The 16,917-nt window shown below is 38.5% G+C and overlaps 1 long non-coding RNA gene across 1 annotated transcript; it reads right to left on the bottom strand.

The window, feature by feature from the left end:
- Positions 1-12,729: 12,729 nt before the first annotated feature.
- LOC103718706 (uncharacterized) lies at positions 12,730-13,643 on the bottom strand. The gene is made up of 2 exons (XR_015971102.2): positions 13,443-13,643; positions 12,730-13,313 (listed from the first exon to the last, which is right to left on the bottom strand). It is a non-coding gene; the product is annotated as an uncharacterized LOC103718706 (long non-coding RNA).
- Between the last annotated feature and the right edge of the window lie 3,274 nt (positions 13,644-16,917).

Genomic DNA, 16,917 nt, shown 5'->3' with positions numbered 1-16,917 from the left:
TTTATTATTGTATCAACGAACTTCTTAAGGTTGCACATATACTGGAGAGTAAGTGGGAAGGAAATATTCTTCATTTCTTCTTTCTTGGAAGCAAAATTAGGTCTCTTTCAGCAATCATGAATGACTTTCACATTTAAAGATGTGGTCACTCCTGTTTCTATAGCACAATCCCCTACTTTGACCTCTGCATTCATGCTTGAATGGTTGAAAGAATAGTCTTTTTTTTTTCGTAGTTACATTTTTGGCAAAAAGGCTACTCCATTTCTTTATTGCAAGAATGTTCATATTTTTTTTGGTTTTGTTGAAATAGTCGTTCTGTTCTTTCTAGATTGAAATATCTCTTGCCACATCATCTCAGAATATGGCTTGAAAAGAGAGGAAATGAGATAATAATATATGGTGTCTGTGAAATAGAATATAGAAAAAATAACTCGAAACAGGGAGGAAGAGAGGGAATTTATCATTATCCTCCTTGGTCGCCATCCATCATTGCCGGCCATTGGTCATGTCCATCACCATCCATCATTCTCAACAATCCACACGTCCATCCACCATCACCATCATCGGTCATGCTTCTTATCTCTTCTAATCTTCACCACCATCCACTACTACATGTTACCTTCATAGATTTTTATTATTGTTGATGATTTTCACCATCATGTACCATCGTCAATGATCTACCACTACCACCACCTCCAACAATCTGTATTACTACCACCGCCGTCAATAATTTTTAACATTACCTACCATTGATAATCTCCACCACAACTACCACTACGTATTATCTCCATCATCATCTACCATCGTCAACTATGTCCACCATCAAGCACCATTTGTGATCTCCATCATCACAATCATTACCACCATCAATGATTTCTATCACCACCCACCATCTCCTACAATCTTTACAGCACTCAGGACCTCCTACATGCCCTACCACTGATAACCGATAATATGTATATCTTAAATAGCTGATAATATGTATATCTTAAATAGCTGATAATTGCTAGTTTACACATTTTAAACAAGTGATGCACGCATTTTATATGGGTGATGCATTTATTGGATGGAAGTTGATGCATACACTTTAAGATACATTATAAGATATTAAAGAGCTATAAGTACACATTCTTAATAGTCGATACGCATGATTCAAATTGGTGATACAAGCATCTAGATAGCTGATATACATAAATATGAGGCATGGATTTTAAAAAAGTGAAGTACATGTTATAAACTATTAATATACACATTTGGAATAGATGTTCATGTATGCTTTGTTACCATGCATAATTTTTAGTAGGGAACGTGGTTGCTTGCATAATTTTCAACATGACAAATTAATCTTATTACAAATTTGAGCATAAATATATTGTTTAATTCAATAGAGGGTTCACTATGAGTACTAGCTTGGCTCATTATTGTTGTGATAATAGTAGAATATTTCCTATTTTTGGTAGTATCAAAATGCACTTTGGTTTGATATCTTCTCTGTTTATCTAGGAAAATGAATATATCTAAAAAAGTTTTAACTTTGTTACATATTTTCAATAATTTAGAATGTGTTTATTGGTTTTTAAAAATATATGCATCAACAATCTCTACCACCGCTATTAATAGTTATGGGTAGTGGTAGTAATTGTCAAAGATGGAGATCACTGTTAATGGTGGATAGTGTTGGAGACTATCAACAACGGGCAAAGGTGGAGATTGTCAATGATAATAGGCAGTTGTGGAAATCATCAATGATAGTAAATAATGGTAGAGATCGTAGATGGTGATAGAAATTGTAGATGGTAGTGCGTGCTTCTATATGATAATATGCACCGTCGGTTGCTGCGCTCCCTGCGGGCGGTGGTTCTCGCGTCCCTGTGCCCAAAGCGGGGTGCTCGATGCGTCATTTTCTTTTTTTTATCTTCATATTAAGAGTTCTGGCAGAGTTATTGAAACTTCGAAACCTTTTGATACGAAAAGAAAGACAGTTTTTTGTGTGCGAAGTTGACGTCATGGTGTATGGCTGTGGAAATTATGGGTAATAGTGGAGATTGTTGATAGTGATGAGTTAGTGGATGGTGGTGGTGATCATCGACAACAATGTATGGTAGTACAAATCATGGGAGATGATTGAGAAAAAAATTTATTAGTGATGGTTGGTAGTGGTAGAGATGGAGACAGTAAAGAATGGTGATGGAGATCAATAATGACAATAGATAGTAGGAATTGCTATTAGTGGATATTATTTACATGGTGGGAAGTGATGAGATGGCGGGTGGTGGTAGGCATTGGTAAGGCAACATAAAAGAGTTCTCTCTCTACTCTTTTATGCCATCTTTTTTTCCTATTTATTTTGTATGTATCATATATTTTTTATCCTACTTTTCTCTCCTCTACTCATCTATACTATAGATTAAAGATGTCCGAGGGGAAGAGGCAGGGGGAAGAGGGCAAGCGGCGGCCGTGGCAAAAGAGGAAAGAGAAGAGGGAGGGGGTAGGAGAGGAGGCAGCAACGGTGGAATCTAGGCCGGGGGTAGGGGCAATTTGTATTAGAAAGAAACCAAAAGAGATCGCCGCCCTCTCCGACTGTCGTGGATCCTTCATGGGCTGACAAAGTCGGAAAATAGTAGAACACAGGAAATTGGAGATGAGGGAAGGGGGTTGAGGGGAGGGAACTTATCGAGATTAGAGATGGATGGGTAGGATCTTCAAGATGGGATCTCGGCAGATATGAGAGAAGAGGATCCTCAGAAAAGTTAGTGGCAAGGGATTAGAGGGGGAAGCGATCTCTTGTCGATCGAAGCAAGACGTTGGGTAGGATGTCTTGATCGAAAAAGAAATTTTTCTTTTGAGAGGGTGCCCAGCTTTTCGGCCTCTTTTTCATTTTTTATTTTATTTTATTATTATTATTTTTTAGTACATCGGCTGCTCATACTGCTCTCGCATGAGCACAGTCAGCTACATCACTAGCAAGAAGACTACATAAAGCAGAAAAAACAGAGGACTACTTGGTCGAGAGCAATTCTCCATAATGATGAGTAGCTTTTTAAGGGCTGGCACTGCTTCGCATGTTTCCCACATAAGGGGGATACATAGCGGGTAGCAGCACCTTCCTTTCTTTTTAATATTTTTTATGTTGAGGGGTACTCCAAAGTGGCATGTCCTCTTAATATAATTTATTTAGTAGTTCCTTCTCATTTTTGATTTAATATTTTTTTGTATGATATAATTTTCTTAGGTTCATCAGTAGCGGTGCAAACTGATGGCTTTAAGAAATGATAGGTGACTGCATATTTTTCTGCATATTTTCATTCATATGATTATGCTTGGAATAAGGGACAATGCAGGGCTTCAGTTGCAGTACATGGAAGTTGTTGTATTAGCTCATAATAAAACTTAAATTTACAATGAATCTCTTTCAATTAATCTTTTAAAATTAATCTTTTCTATTATTTAGTTATTCAAAAAAAAATTATTATTGCCTTTGATGTTAATTATGCCATTTGTGGTTTTGTTTTATCAACAACATTTAACTGATTTGAAAAAAAACAATTTAAAGCTTTTATTTAAAAATTTTACTGCAAAATTCTGCAGCTATAGTTTGCATTTTCATTGATTAGTTTATAAAGAATAGTAAATTTTCCTTCGAATATTTGGTCCACATACGTTTACCCTTAGTATAAAATTTAATTTATGAATTATGGGTTTTTCTACTGTCTCAATTAACCTTTTCCCACTTGAAGTAGCATTTATGATACATATTTTTTTTTTCTAAAGTAATGGAGTAAGTTAAAGCTCTCTATTATTTCGTTCCATCTATTGAGTAGACTTCTTCAAAAGGACTTACTTTCTAGAGTGTTGCCTTGGAGCATGACGGGCAGAGTTGGCCACTTGGTCTGTAGTTTTTGCTTCCCATATGGATTCAACTACATATATCAACCCTTCTATCTTCCTTTAATTTGGAAAAAAAATCTCCTTATTCTATTCTCTAGACTCTTAAGGCATGTTTTGGTTTGCAACCAAAATCAGAATCGAAATGGATTAGAATGGGAGTCAAAACAACTATATCCTCCAATGCATTTGGTTTACAACCGAAATCGAAATCGAATTTGGATACTAGGAGAGAGTCGGGATTGAATTTGGAAAATTGGAGCATTCTCCTTCTTCCTCCGGAATCAGATAAAAATAGAACTTCCTTCAACCAAATGACTGGAATGGAAGTCACTCATTACTCTCCTCAACCAAACGTGCTCTTATTTTTGCTATCTAATTGCTGATATACACAACAAAACTAGTTTGGTCTCATTTAATATATTCAAGATGCCTTGCGAACTCTTTCTTTACCCAAAGTTGCATTCATTATGAATGTCGAGCCAAATGGATGTCAACCAACTGGACCTGGGTGAAGTATGGGCTTTTCGTTCAAGTTTGCTGCCAAATTACAGGTAAGAGTATCAAAAGCTGGTTCTAGAGCCCGACTCGAAAGCCTAAAGCCGGCTCAATTTCTTCTTGCATTTCTCTCCTCTCTTGTTCGAGTTTAGCTGGATTCTCTCTTTTTTATTCTGAGCCCTATCAAAAAATTGTCTCCTTTTATTCTGAGCCCTATCAAAAAGATGGAAAAGTGGAATTGTTTCCCAACTCAATGTCCCCTTAAAATTCCATTCCTAGGGGCCACTTCTATCAAGAACAGCCTCTAACTTCTATAGAAGCATTTCAGTGGTTTATAACATGACTCATTAAGCTGGCCTTTGGCTGATAGGATGAGATTTTTCAATCAATGGAACCAAGTCCCATGGCTTCCAGTGGTGTGAGATTTTTTTTTTTTTTGCATAACACAAACCTTTCTTCGAAATCCTATAAAGAGGGAGAGGTCTTATTTTTCTCTTTTATTTTTTTTTAGAAAATTTAGCTCTAAAATTTTATCAATTAGCAATGTTAGTAAAAGGATCTATACGATCTCTTTTTAGACCGATGCATATCTATAAACTTGAGTTTTTCCCCCCCTCTCTTTCAACATTTAGAAATGTTCTCTCCTTTTCTTCATCTCTTATCTCTTCTCTTATCTTCCATTTACACAGGAAGCTCCAATTGCCATCCTTTAGTTCAATATTGATGATTCTAGCAAGTCAACTAAAGATGCAATATTTAGTGTATGTTTTAGGAGATGTAAAACTCAAATACTCAAAGTTAGCTGATTATAAAGCTTTTTCCTGAGGGGATGGAGAGGGCTTCACTAAAGGGATGGATGGTAATATTTGCTCCACTCATAATTGCCTTAGATGTAGAAATCTACATGCTTTGGGTTGCTAGATCTGATAAATTTTGACCTAAACCTTCCCAGCTGCCCAATTTTTTTTCAAAATAAACAATTTTGGATTAGGGGTGCAACTTTGGTAGGGTCAAAAATCCTGACTTAACCTCACATAGAATTCAATTGTGGTTAACCTTCAATCCAGCTCGAACTTAACCATAACCCAATTTCTCCCAACCCATTCCAAATATATAAATAAATAGAAAATTTGTATTTTTGATTCATATAGATTATTTATATATTTAAATCTTTAGTCTTGTTAAATTATGTATAAGTGCACTACTGAAATTGATGAATGGCTCTCCAAGAAATATTAAACCAACAAAAATATCCCAAATATTTTCATCTTAGAATTCCTATTCAACCATATCTATTCTGTCATATCAATAATAATAAAAAGGGAACACCTCCATTTTCTCTTTAAAAAAATCATATCTAACCTGATTAACATGGTGCAAACCAACCCGATCCGACTAACCCAAGCCCACCCAAATTTTGCTCAAAATGAGGTTGGGTCTGGATTAGAAGATAGAGGGAAAGGCTTGGATTAGGATTAGCTTGCAATCTGGCCCAGGCTGCTCCAGTTGCAGCCCTAATTTGGGTGAGGGTTCTAGAAGTGGGTCAAGTTTCCTTTGGAACCAACCGATTATAGATGGGCCCATGAATCATCATGGTTGTACGATCCAAAACCGAGCCTTGGGACCTTAGATATGGGCTAGTCAAGATCTAAATCCTGTTATTGAGAAGGCCGGATAGTTAATTGCTAAGAAGAAATAAAAAAATGAAGAGAAAAGTGGATGGCAAAACATGCTAAGATTTAATATGATTTTCCTTCATTTTACTTTCTCCTTTTTTTACTTTATTTTGATTCCCAACTATAAAACTCTTCTTCTTGACCCATCTCTTTTTCTCTTTTTTTTCCTCGAAAAATATAAGGAAAGCTCTAATCGAATTGGCGGATTGTGTATGAGTCTATTTATGGATATGGGTTATTTTATGCAACCGAATTATGAATAAGTTAGGTACCTGTAACAACCCAGGACTTCATCCAAAATGGCTAGCCGGAAGGTATTATATGGGTTCCTTGATCCTGTATAAGTACCCAAGATCTACCCAGCAAATAACCAATGTGGGACTAAACACACACCCACACGGGTCCTCACAGACTCCCCCGTTCAAGTCCTGACGTCCTCGTCAGACTAAGAGTTTATATCTATTCAAATCAAATCACAAATACCATGATTGATCCATGGTCAGCCCCAATGGATCCGTGCTGCAGTATCTCCTAGTCCATATAGGTTATGGGCCGGGTCCGCTCTGATACCATTTGTAACAACTCAGGACCTCACCCAAAATGGTTAGCCGGAAGGTATTATATGCGTTCCTTGATCCTGTATAAGTATCCAAGATCTACCCAGCAAATAACCGATGTGGGACTAAACACACGCCCGCACGGGTCCTCACAGTACCACTTCAAGATCTTCTTGATTCGATTAGAATGTGACCAACCAAGTCTATTGATCACATATGAAACATAAATGTAATATTCAAATCTGAAAGGGACTAAATGAGGTGGATTCTTCTGCTTCCCAAAAAAGGATTTGAGGGACTAATGTACAAACACTATTGAATAATTTAAGGGTAAAATGGTATAAATATTTTGTATTATTAATTACTGTTTGTCAGAAGTATTCCATAAATAATCATTTCAACCACCATTAACTAGATTATGGAGACCTGTGCAATAGAACATATTATTTTGTGGGTGCCAATTAGTTTAGCTAGTAAAGTTATTAGAGGATTGGTGTTGATTACCTGAGTTCAAGTCTCGCCGACATCTCGGTGTGCATTACCCCCTCTTTTTTGTTCTTTTTTTGGTTATCATATCCAAAATTTTGTTAAAATTATATATAATACCTCTGCTTATCTTGATCTACAAATAGAACTAAATAATGTTGACTTTTTTCTGTAGAAGCACCTAGGGTTAGATTGACTTTAACATGATAGAAGATGCCTAACGGAATTTTCCATGTCCCCATAGAAAAGCTCAAGCCAACAAAATGATGAGGTAAAAATTTGAAAGGAGACAATTTTTCTTCGCCAAGTCCAGCTATCTTATTGTCTTTTTCTTTATCAATTCCTAAAAACCTCCATACACCCCACTCTCTCTCCTCTCTCCAAAATTTCTGAGGTTTTATTCATTAACCATGGTTTTGAAGTCTTAAGTGGAGTTATGAGCAACTGTAAGAACATTGATCAAACTCTTGTTTCTTCCACAATTTGGTGCTTCTTGATTGCTCTGATTTGTCTCGCAAAGCTCAACTTCCCAAATAATAAAAGATTCTTCTTTTCTATTCCCTTCAGTTTAGGGACGTGTTTCTGTGATCAAGATCGGAAAGTTTTCAGATTATGATTAATTAAGAAATCAAAGGAACCAATTTGTTTGTCTGATGGCAAGTTCAGCAAATTCTAAGGAGGGGGGAGGGGTTTTGCTCATGTGAAAGGAGATGGGTTTATTTTACTGTTCATGGACCCTGGTTGAGAGTAACCAAAGGCAAGATTGTTGATTACCATCTTTGGTTAATTTAACTAGTCCTTGATAATTGGAGAGATTTCAGGCTTATGGAAAGAGCTCCTTGCAAATTGAATTAACATTATCTGGATTGATTTGCAAATAGAGATAAAGGAGGTGTCATATATAATTTCGATAAATTCTTGGAAGTGATATGCTAAAAAATCTATGTATGTGTGCATGCATATACACACACATACATACGTATATATCTACATACCTACTGATATGGCTTGGATTTGCCGCTCTCCGAAATTATTTCTGTCAGCTCCATCCACTTTAGGAGGGCGACACGTATCATGCGGAGTCAACAGTTAGCAAACATGCAAACGATTAGTATGTGTGGTTACAACATAGCACGATCTCAGCACGCCAGAGAAGGAAACCTACAACCGCCTCGATCGGCAGATAAGAAAAGCACATAACAACTCATCCGAAGATCGTGTGATTCGGATCATGCGAGAACAACACCCTCCTCTCTATATAAACCAGACCTAGGGATCCTCAGGTAAGAAACTCTTTACCATGCTCTCACTTCATTATTTTCGTTCAGATCTCTATTGCTCCCTCCTAAAACTCGACCTGACTTAAACATCGGAAGATTTTCTACCAGATACGTTCTAGTGACCCCCCGATTATTTTCTTTTGGTTGTAGGTCAAAGCCTGTACGATGCAATCCATCTCCAACCGAGCCGAGCAAACTTGCTTTGGCCTTCTAGACCCCTAGTTCTGCCAGGTTAGATTTTCGGCGACGACACAGACATATATACATACATGTATGTATCTTGACTCGGCTATACTGATGTCTGCTTAGATTCGGTTAAATCTCGATTAGACGATATGGGTTTTACATCGACAATTCGAGCTATTAGATCTAATCTACTGCCTCTAAACTATTTACAAACTAAAAAATTATGAGATTTGTATGCTTCCAACTAATGCAAGTGAGACCTCATTGCCTATCTACACATGATCGGATGAGATCGCCTCAAGTATAGTTAAGTATCTTTCTCTCTTTAACTACCTGCAAATATGCATATAATTTTAAGAACTACTATATAAATTTAAACAAAAATTAAAAAAAACAATTAATATAAAACATAAAAAATTTTGGAGATTGATATGTAAAAGCAAAAGTAACATATTTCGTGGGATACTCGTACCTTGCTGGCCATGACAGTTCAAGTCCCATCTTCTTTGCCGGTGGCCCGACAGTGGAACAGTGGAAGTGCTTGCCCGAGACTGTACTACTTGAAACTTTTATCCTACTACGTATCCTTTAATTTAATGCTCCTCACGCCTTTACGAAGACCCTTAAGCCTTTAATTCGCACGCCAAGTGCCTGCGAGTTCCCTTTCCTTCTTGTCATCATAAAGAGTCACAGGATAAAGCGGGCGGCCATCATCTTCTCATCTACCCGTTGGGCAACGGTTTCCAAACCCGCCGATAGAATTTAAAACCTGGACATGCTTCCATCCATGGAGAACAGGTAAAGTCTCACTTGCTTCCTTTTCTACTAAGGCAATTGCACATCTTCTATGTTCCACTCCCTACCTGACAGAAAAAAGATTGCCATGGGCACTTGTGTAAGCAAGTGTTGCTCCAATCCCACCCTCCCTTTTGATCCTAGTCCTCCCCAAGATAAGCTTGTCATTTCTCAATCACCTTCCACTCCCACCAATCCCCTCCCCAATGATCACCCCAGTATGCAATCAACCCCCTCCTCTTCCTCCTCCACTTCTTCCTCTTCTTCTTCTTCATCGTCATCATCGTCATCCGCCTCCGCTGCTTTTTCTTGCACTAGTAATTCCACCTACTCTCAGTCTTCGTCGAAGGATCGATCTTTCACGAATGAGTTCTTGTTGTCTTGCGCAAGGGAGAATCCTCACATAATCATACTTGATCCCCATAAGCATTGTCCCTCAAAGCCTAAACCAAATCGACATCCGGTGAAAGCATTGCCACGGCCATTCAAATTAGTTCAAGGTACTGCCGGAGCAAACCAGTCACTTCCAGCCAAGCGGGGACGTTCTACCTCACCACCAACACCTCTCGGCCGGAAGAGTTCCAAGACAGAGCTTAGCTCGGCAGTCCCTCCCACATATAGAAAACTGAGCACTCCATCTGCTCGTTGGAGATCGACAAATGCGTCAACTGAACTGCAGGGGCGTGCCGTTGGAACGCCGGGTAATGCTGCAAGTAAGGAGAAGCTTCTGCGTTTGAGTCCTTGCAACTTAGCACACAGGCAAATTTCAAGCGTAGAGAAGAGGAGGGAAGCTTGCATGCACCAGATCCACCAAACGCACGGTCAAATGGTTCAGAAGGGTAGCAGGCAAGTGTTTGCTCAAGAGAGCTCCAGGATTCCTCACATGGAGGACCTGAATAATCCTCTCATGTATATGGATTGCTTTATTTTTATTTGATAGGGAGTGTTTGACTGCTTGTGAGGACTGCTTTGCTTCTCGAAGTTTATATAAATCACCACCACGCAAAATACTTGCACATAGGATTTGTCATGTTTGTGAGAACAATGAGTTTACCATGTTCTGTCCTGTATTTTGAACACCTGAGTGCTGTTTGAGAAGTAGAGGGAGGGAAAAAGAATGCTTGCCTGTAATGTAACTCCTGTGGAATATATAGAACTTGTTTGCTTACTTTTATACTTGAATCACGGCTGAAGTTATGCAACAAAGTATAATGAACAAAGCTTGCCAAAATGCGACTGCAGCCAAACTTTGTAACATAGACCTGTCTGGCCATATATGTTTCACTCAATTTTTGTTAATTCGGAGAACAGAAAATTCTGAGATGTCTTTAAATAAAATGGTGTGCTCAGTAAGCTTGACTTTGAGAAAGCCTGTGATAGAAGGTTCATTGGGATTTCTTTGTAAATTCTTTGGAGAAGAGAGGTTTTGCGTAAACATCGATCTATTCGATGGCCTCGATTCTAAATTCAGGAAGAAGTGCATTGTTGCTGAATGGCCAGCCAAGTAATTAGATACATTGTAGAAATAGACTTTGGCGAGGGACCTCGGATGCGCTGACCGAAATTTTACACACAGCCAGAATATTTGGATGTCTGATAAGGTTAGGGTCCAGATTACGGAAATTGAAGTGTTTTAAGTCTGCAGTATGCTGATGATAGAGTCTTGTTCAGTGTGGCTAAGCAATTGTAGATCACTCATCTATAACTTATCTTAGTTCTCAAAGAGCAATGTGGTTTACTTTGAACAAGATGCGGAGAAAGGCTGATGGTTGGCTTTGATGTTGAGGTGCAATTTCTCCACTCTCTATCACCCACTACTAACAAAGGCAGACTAGCAACCTCTATTAGAAAAGTTACTGCAGAGATTATCAGGATGGAAGAATCAAATGTTTTCATGGGGAGCAGACAGACACTGGTTAATTCAGAAGGAGCTTCTTGGTTATTGGTTAGATTTGTTAGGATCGAAGAAGCTTCATGTAGTCTGAGAAACCATTTTCTGCTCCTTGCTCCAAATTGGTAAATTGGAAGGTTGTTTGCAAAAGCAGAAAAGGAGGCTCGGGCATAAAAAACTTAGAAGAATTTAATCGCGCTTTATTGTCAAAATGGGCCTGGAGGCTCCTGCAAGATGGAGATGAACCATGGATGAAACAAATCAAAGCAGCATATTACTCTTTTTTTTTGAAAAAAAATAAAAGGAGACTAATGGGCAATGAGCCACATTAGCCATCAAGATTCATTAAGAAATCAGAGACTTATGTACAGGCCTCAGATGTTACAGCCAGAAGAGAAGAGAATACAGAGAATTTACAAAAAAAAGAGAAACAAAGGTCTGGCAGTAAAAAAGATGAAAACAACAAAAACACATTGTAGAGAAGATGGATAAAAAAGTTGGAGACTCAGAAGCAAACTCAAAAGCAGCAGGGATCAGTGAAAGCTCACGATGCTGCAAATCTCCATCATCGTCTTCCTAAAGAAGGCGGGCGGAAAAGCTTCAAAAAGAGGATCCGAAGAGCCGGGATCAGAGAGCATCCAAACCAGTGCAAGATAAATTCCATGATAGAGCTCAATCAAGCCTGACCAACTGAGGCAGCTGTTGAGGCAACCGCCAGTCGAGCTGGTATGGTAAGCCTCTTTTAACTTTTCCCATAATTTATAGAATCCTGGGAAATTTTTTTGGCCACAAAAGAGGAACAACTCATTAAACAGGTGAATGCAACAACTCCGAGACCTCATCCAAAAATGCTACATAAAGGTATTTTTTGAATTTCTTAGTCCTGTATAAGTATCCAAGATCTTCTCGGCGAATAACTGATATGAATCTAAACACACACCCAACTAAATACACGCCCACATGGGTCCTCACATATTTCCTCCGTTTAAACCTCGACTCCTCATCAAGCTAAAAGTTCAAATCCATTCAAATCTAACCATAAATACCACAATCAAATCGTGGTCAGCTCCAATAGATCCGTGCTGTAGTGTCCCTTAACCACATAGATTATGGGCCGAATCCACTCTGACACCATTTCTAATAACTCAGAATTTCACCCAAAAAGGTTGATCGGAATTTTTTTTGTTTTTTGAGGGTCACGCCCCATATACGGAGTATGACATGGTCGTGCTACCGTAGGGTATTGCCCATAATAATACAAAGCCCATAATAACAATAAAATATTGCATGATAAAATTTGTCCTTTTTTTATTGAGAAAGTACGTTTCGAGTCCAAGTCAGTATGGGCCATTGCAAGTTGAAGAAGATTTGATATATGTAGAGTTTTCCTTGTGTATCATTGATCACAAGGAGCACTATTCCCCACGTGAAAATTCAGTAGAGTAACCATTCAGAAGGAGAGGCAACTTAGAAACTCAAGGATGAAGTGCGTCGAGGCATCTGCAATTTTCTGAAACTTTTTGAAGACTCGGGTATACAAATTTTGAGGACAAATTTTTTTTAAAGAAGGGAAGAATATGATATTGTTTTTGGGCGTGGACTAGCTGGGTGGAGTTGGCTGTGATCCTCACCGCAAGGGAGGGCAGGGCCGCGCGACATCGTTGGAGCCCCACCCCTCTTCTTTCCTTTCCGGTGAATCTCCTCGCAGGCGCTCTGATTTTGTTAGAATAGCACAAGGAGATCGCAGAATTCACAGTCTTCCTTCCTCTACTTGGGCTCGCAGTGCCCTCATTTGTGCCGCCGGATTCGTGGCTGCAGAACCTCCTCAGAGCGAAGGTAGGTCTCCGTCTCCTCCCGATCGACCCGGTGATGGATGGAATTCAACAAAGGGTCACCATAATAAGAAAGAAGAAGAAGAAGAAGAAGAAGAAGGGGAGAAGACCACTTACCTGGTGGTTCCTCGGCCACAACCGTAATCGGTCATCGACCGGAGCCGCCATTGGGCCAGAGGCCCTTCCTTCCCTTCCCTCGGTGGGGCAGGCTTTTGCCCTTTCCCCTCCTGGAAAATGAGGGGAGAGCGATGAAGAAGAAAGAAAAACAAAAGAGAACGAAGAAAAGAAAAGAGAAAAAGAGAAGGAAAAAGAAGAAAAGAAAGAAGACGAAGAAAAAACAATGGAAGACCACATACCTGGTGGTCGTTCCACCGCGCACCGCGGTCCTCGGCCGCAGCCGCCATTGCTCGGAGGCCCCTTTCCTCCCTTCCTCTATTTCTCGATGGGGTGGGTCTAGACCCCCTGTCTCCGCCTACGAAAAGGAGAAAGGGCGATAAAGAAGAAAGAAAGAAAAAAAAAATAAATATATACATGAAGGAAAAAAAAATCAAGAAAGAGGTCCCATCCTAGGTGCAACCATTCCCTCTCTACCTAATTTTTAGATCCTGGTCTGATTTATCCGGTCGGAACTCGAAGCTTGCTTAAGTGCATTTTGAATTGCTCAGAGATTTTTAATTTGTATTTAGATTTTAAATAGCGAATAACAAGTAATTTATTCTTTGTTAAATGGTTTTGATAGGTGCTGCAAATTTATCCAACTGAACCTAGTGATCTTTGGACGAACAGTGATAAGTGACTCTAGTACAAACTTTATTAATTTCAAATTACTGATTAATTTTAGATATAAAATTATAAATTATATTTGACATAATTGATCGTGCATCTTCTTAAAAATTTAGGATCAAGCATATGATTGTAAATATTTCATATTTTTGGCCAAACAACATCCTTATTGAATACATTATTGTAATATGATTTATATATGAATTATGATCATGAAAAATTGCATGAAAATGATATATGTGGCATGATTATGCATTTTAAACTTTTGCGATGTGATTTAGTGTTTCCAACCTATTAAAAAGATATGATTTGTGAAAAATATGAAATATTTTTCAAGCTCTCAAATAGCTATGACTCTCTCCTCTATAAATGGAGGCCAATCGATACCCTGTAAATAGCATCCAATGAAAATGACCATCTGATAGGATTAAAGTTGGTAACAAATATAAACTATAATATATTATCGATTATGAAGACGACCTTGTCATAGGTTATAGTAACCATAGCGCGAAAATCTGTAAGCATTGTTTTGATTAAAAGTATAGATAAATGGCAAACATTTGACAATTATGGATATTTTAAATTGCACCTTCAATTTTACAAACTTGCATGATTTGTGCATACATGATAGGTTTGCTACGACAGTTTGTTATTATGTTTATGAAATATTTTATTTTACAGTATAATTCTACTTTCAAATGATGCATTGAATCATGCAAAAAATTTCTGCTTGATCCGGTAAGGTGATGCATAGTTACTTACTGAGCTGCAAAGCTCATTTATCTCCTTATATTTTTTGGGTATTTTAGATAATTAAGATTGAAAGGAGCGGAGAAGAATAAATGAATGAAGAATGAAAGAGTAAAACTTGAAGCATAGTTGTAAGCTATTAATAAATACAATTATATCTATGAATTCATATATTGGATTTAGATGCCCTGCACCCACTTCTCTTTATTTAGCAAATAAAATTAGACAAATTTTATCATGCTATATTTTATTGTTATTGTGGGCTTCATGTTATTTTGGGCAATACCCTATAGTAACACGACCATGTCGTGCTCCGGATCTAGGGCGTGACACTTAGTGGTATCAGAGCGAACTCGGCCCACAAGTTCATGGAGGCTGATCATGGGCCGATCGTGGTGCTTGTGATTAGATTTGAATAGATTTGAACCCTTGACGAGAACGTCGGAGCTTGAATGGAAGAAGTATGTGAGGACCCGTGCAGGCATGTATTTAGTTGGGCATGTATTTAGTCCCATATTAGTTACTCGCCAAGGAGATCTTGGTTATTTATACAGGACTAAAGAACTCAAAAAATATCTTATAGCGAGTCTTTTTGGGTGAGATCATATGTTATTACAAATAGTATTAGAGTGGACCTAGCTCATAATCTATATGAACTAAGGAAAACATTAGCATGAATCTATTAGGGCCGACCGTGGGACGATCGTAGTGCTTATAATTAGATTTGAATGGATTTAAACTTAGCCTGACAAGAACGTCAGAGCTAAAATGGAAAAAGTATATACGGACCTACACTGGCATGTGTACAGCCCACATCGATTATTTGTTGAGTAGTTCTTGGGTACTTATATAGAATCAAGGAATCCAAATAATACCTTTAAGCTAGCTATTTTGGGTGAGGTCCTAGGCTGTTATAAATAGTATCAGAGCAGATCCAATCTATAATCTATATAGACCAGGGGACACTGCAGCATGAATCTATTAGGGCCGACCACGGACCGATCGTGATGCTTATGATTAGATTTGAATGGATTTGAACTCTTATCCTGACAATAATGTTAGGACTTGAACGGACGGAGTATGTGAGGATATGCGGACATGTGTTTAGTTATATATCCGTTATTCATCAAAGAGATCTTGGGTACTTATACAGGACTAAGAAACTCGAAAAATAGATAATACCTTCAGGCTAGCCATTTTGGATGAGGTTCTGAATTGTTACAAATGGTATCAGAGCGGACTCAACCCATAATCTATGTGGATTAGGGGACACTACAACACAGATCAATTTAGGTCGACCACAGGCTAATCGTGGTGCTTGTGATTAGATTTGAATGAATTTGAACTCTTAGCGTGACGAAAATGTCGGAGCTTAAATAGGAAGAGTATGTGAGGATCCGTGCGGGCATGTGTTTAGTCCCCCATCAGTTATTTACTGGATATATCTTGGGTACTCATATAGAATCAATGAATCCAAATAATATATTGCGGCTAGCTATTTGAGGTGAGCTTCTAGATTGTTACGAAGATGCAGCATGTCTATAACACCACCGCAGTGGGCTAATGCCTGGCACATGGAAATAGGACGTGTTACGTTTTTTCCTTTCTCTATATCTAATGTTTGTGTCCATGGATATATATATATATATATATATTCATAATGAGTTGCCGTGCAATCATCCGCTCGGCATGCCTTTCCTTCCCCCCTTCCCCCCCTTCTTCAGACTGGTGACAGTACTCCACACGCCGACGCGTGTCCACCATACCAGTAGAGTAGGAAGGAGGATGGATGGTATGGATTCGGCTGCCCGACACCTATCGCGCGGGAGAATGGTAAATGCGGCCCTCGGGTTTCTCGGCCCTTTTCACGTGCGGGAGGCTTCTATATTTCCCTTTCAGGTATGGTATGTAAATGGTTAGTCCCCTCTCCAACTTCTTGGAGCTTCCGATATTTTGGTTCCAAAAAAAAAAAACTCGTCAAGGCTTTTTCCACGGTAGCTTCCACTATCTCATCAAGTTGAGAAATAGGAAAATAGAAACAAATAAATGCATATCTATCTTTCCATGGGCCCCGGGTAAGATCCGTTGAATAACCATAAGAGTTACAAACTTTGAATAAAAGGAATGCGCTTTCATGGGCATTGCCTTATTTGAGCACAACTTATATTGATTCCTTCAAATACATTTTATGGCATAGGATGGTGGAAACAAATGAATGCATGCTTATCTTGCCAACTGCCAAGAAGCTGGATTTAAATCCATCGAAAACCCGTAAAACCCAAGAAGCTAGAATAAAAG

The sequence above is a fragment of the Phoenix dactylifera genome, chromosome 11 (assembly GCF_051530095.1).
Source record: "Phoenix dactylifera cultivar Ajwa chromosome 11, Ajwa_hap1_PhDact_Kaust_v1.1, whole genome shotgun sequence".
NCBI classification, from domain to species: domain Eukaryota; kingdom Viridiplantae; phylum Streptophyta; class Magnoliopsida; order Arecales; family Arecaceae; genus Phoenix; species Phoenix dactylifera.
The sequence above is the reverse complement of the archived record's forward strand: the minus strand, read 5'-3'. Positions and strand labels throughout refer to the sequence as shown.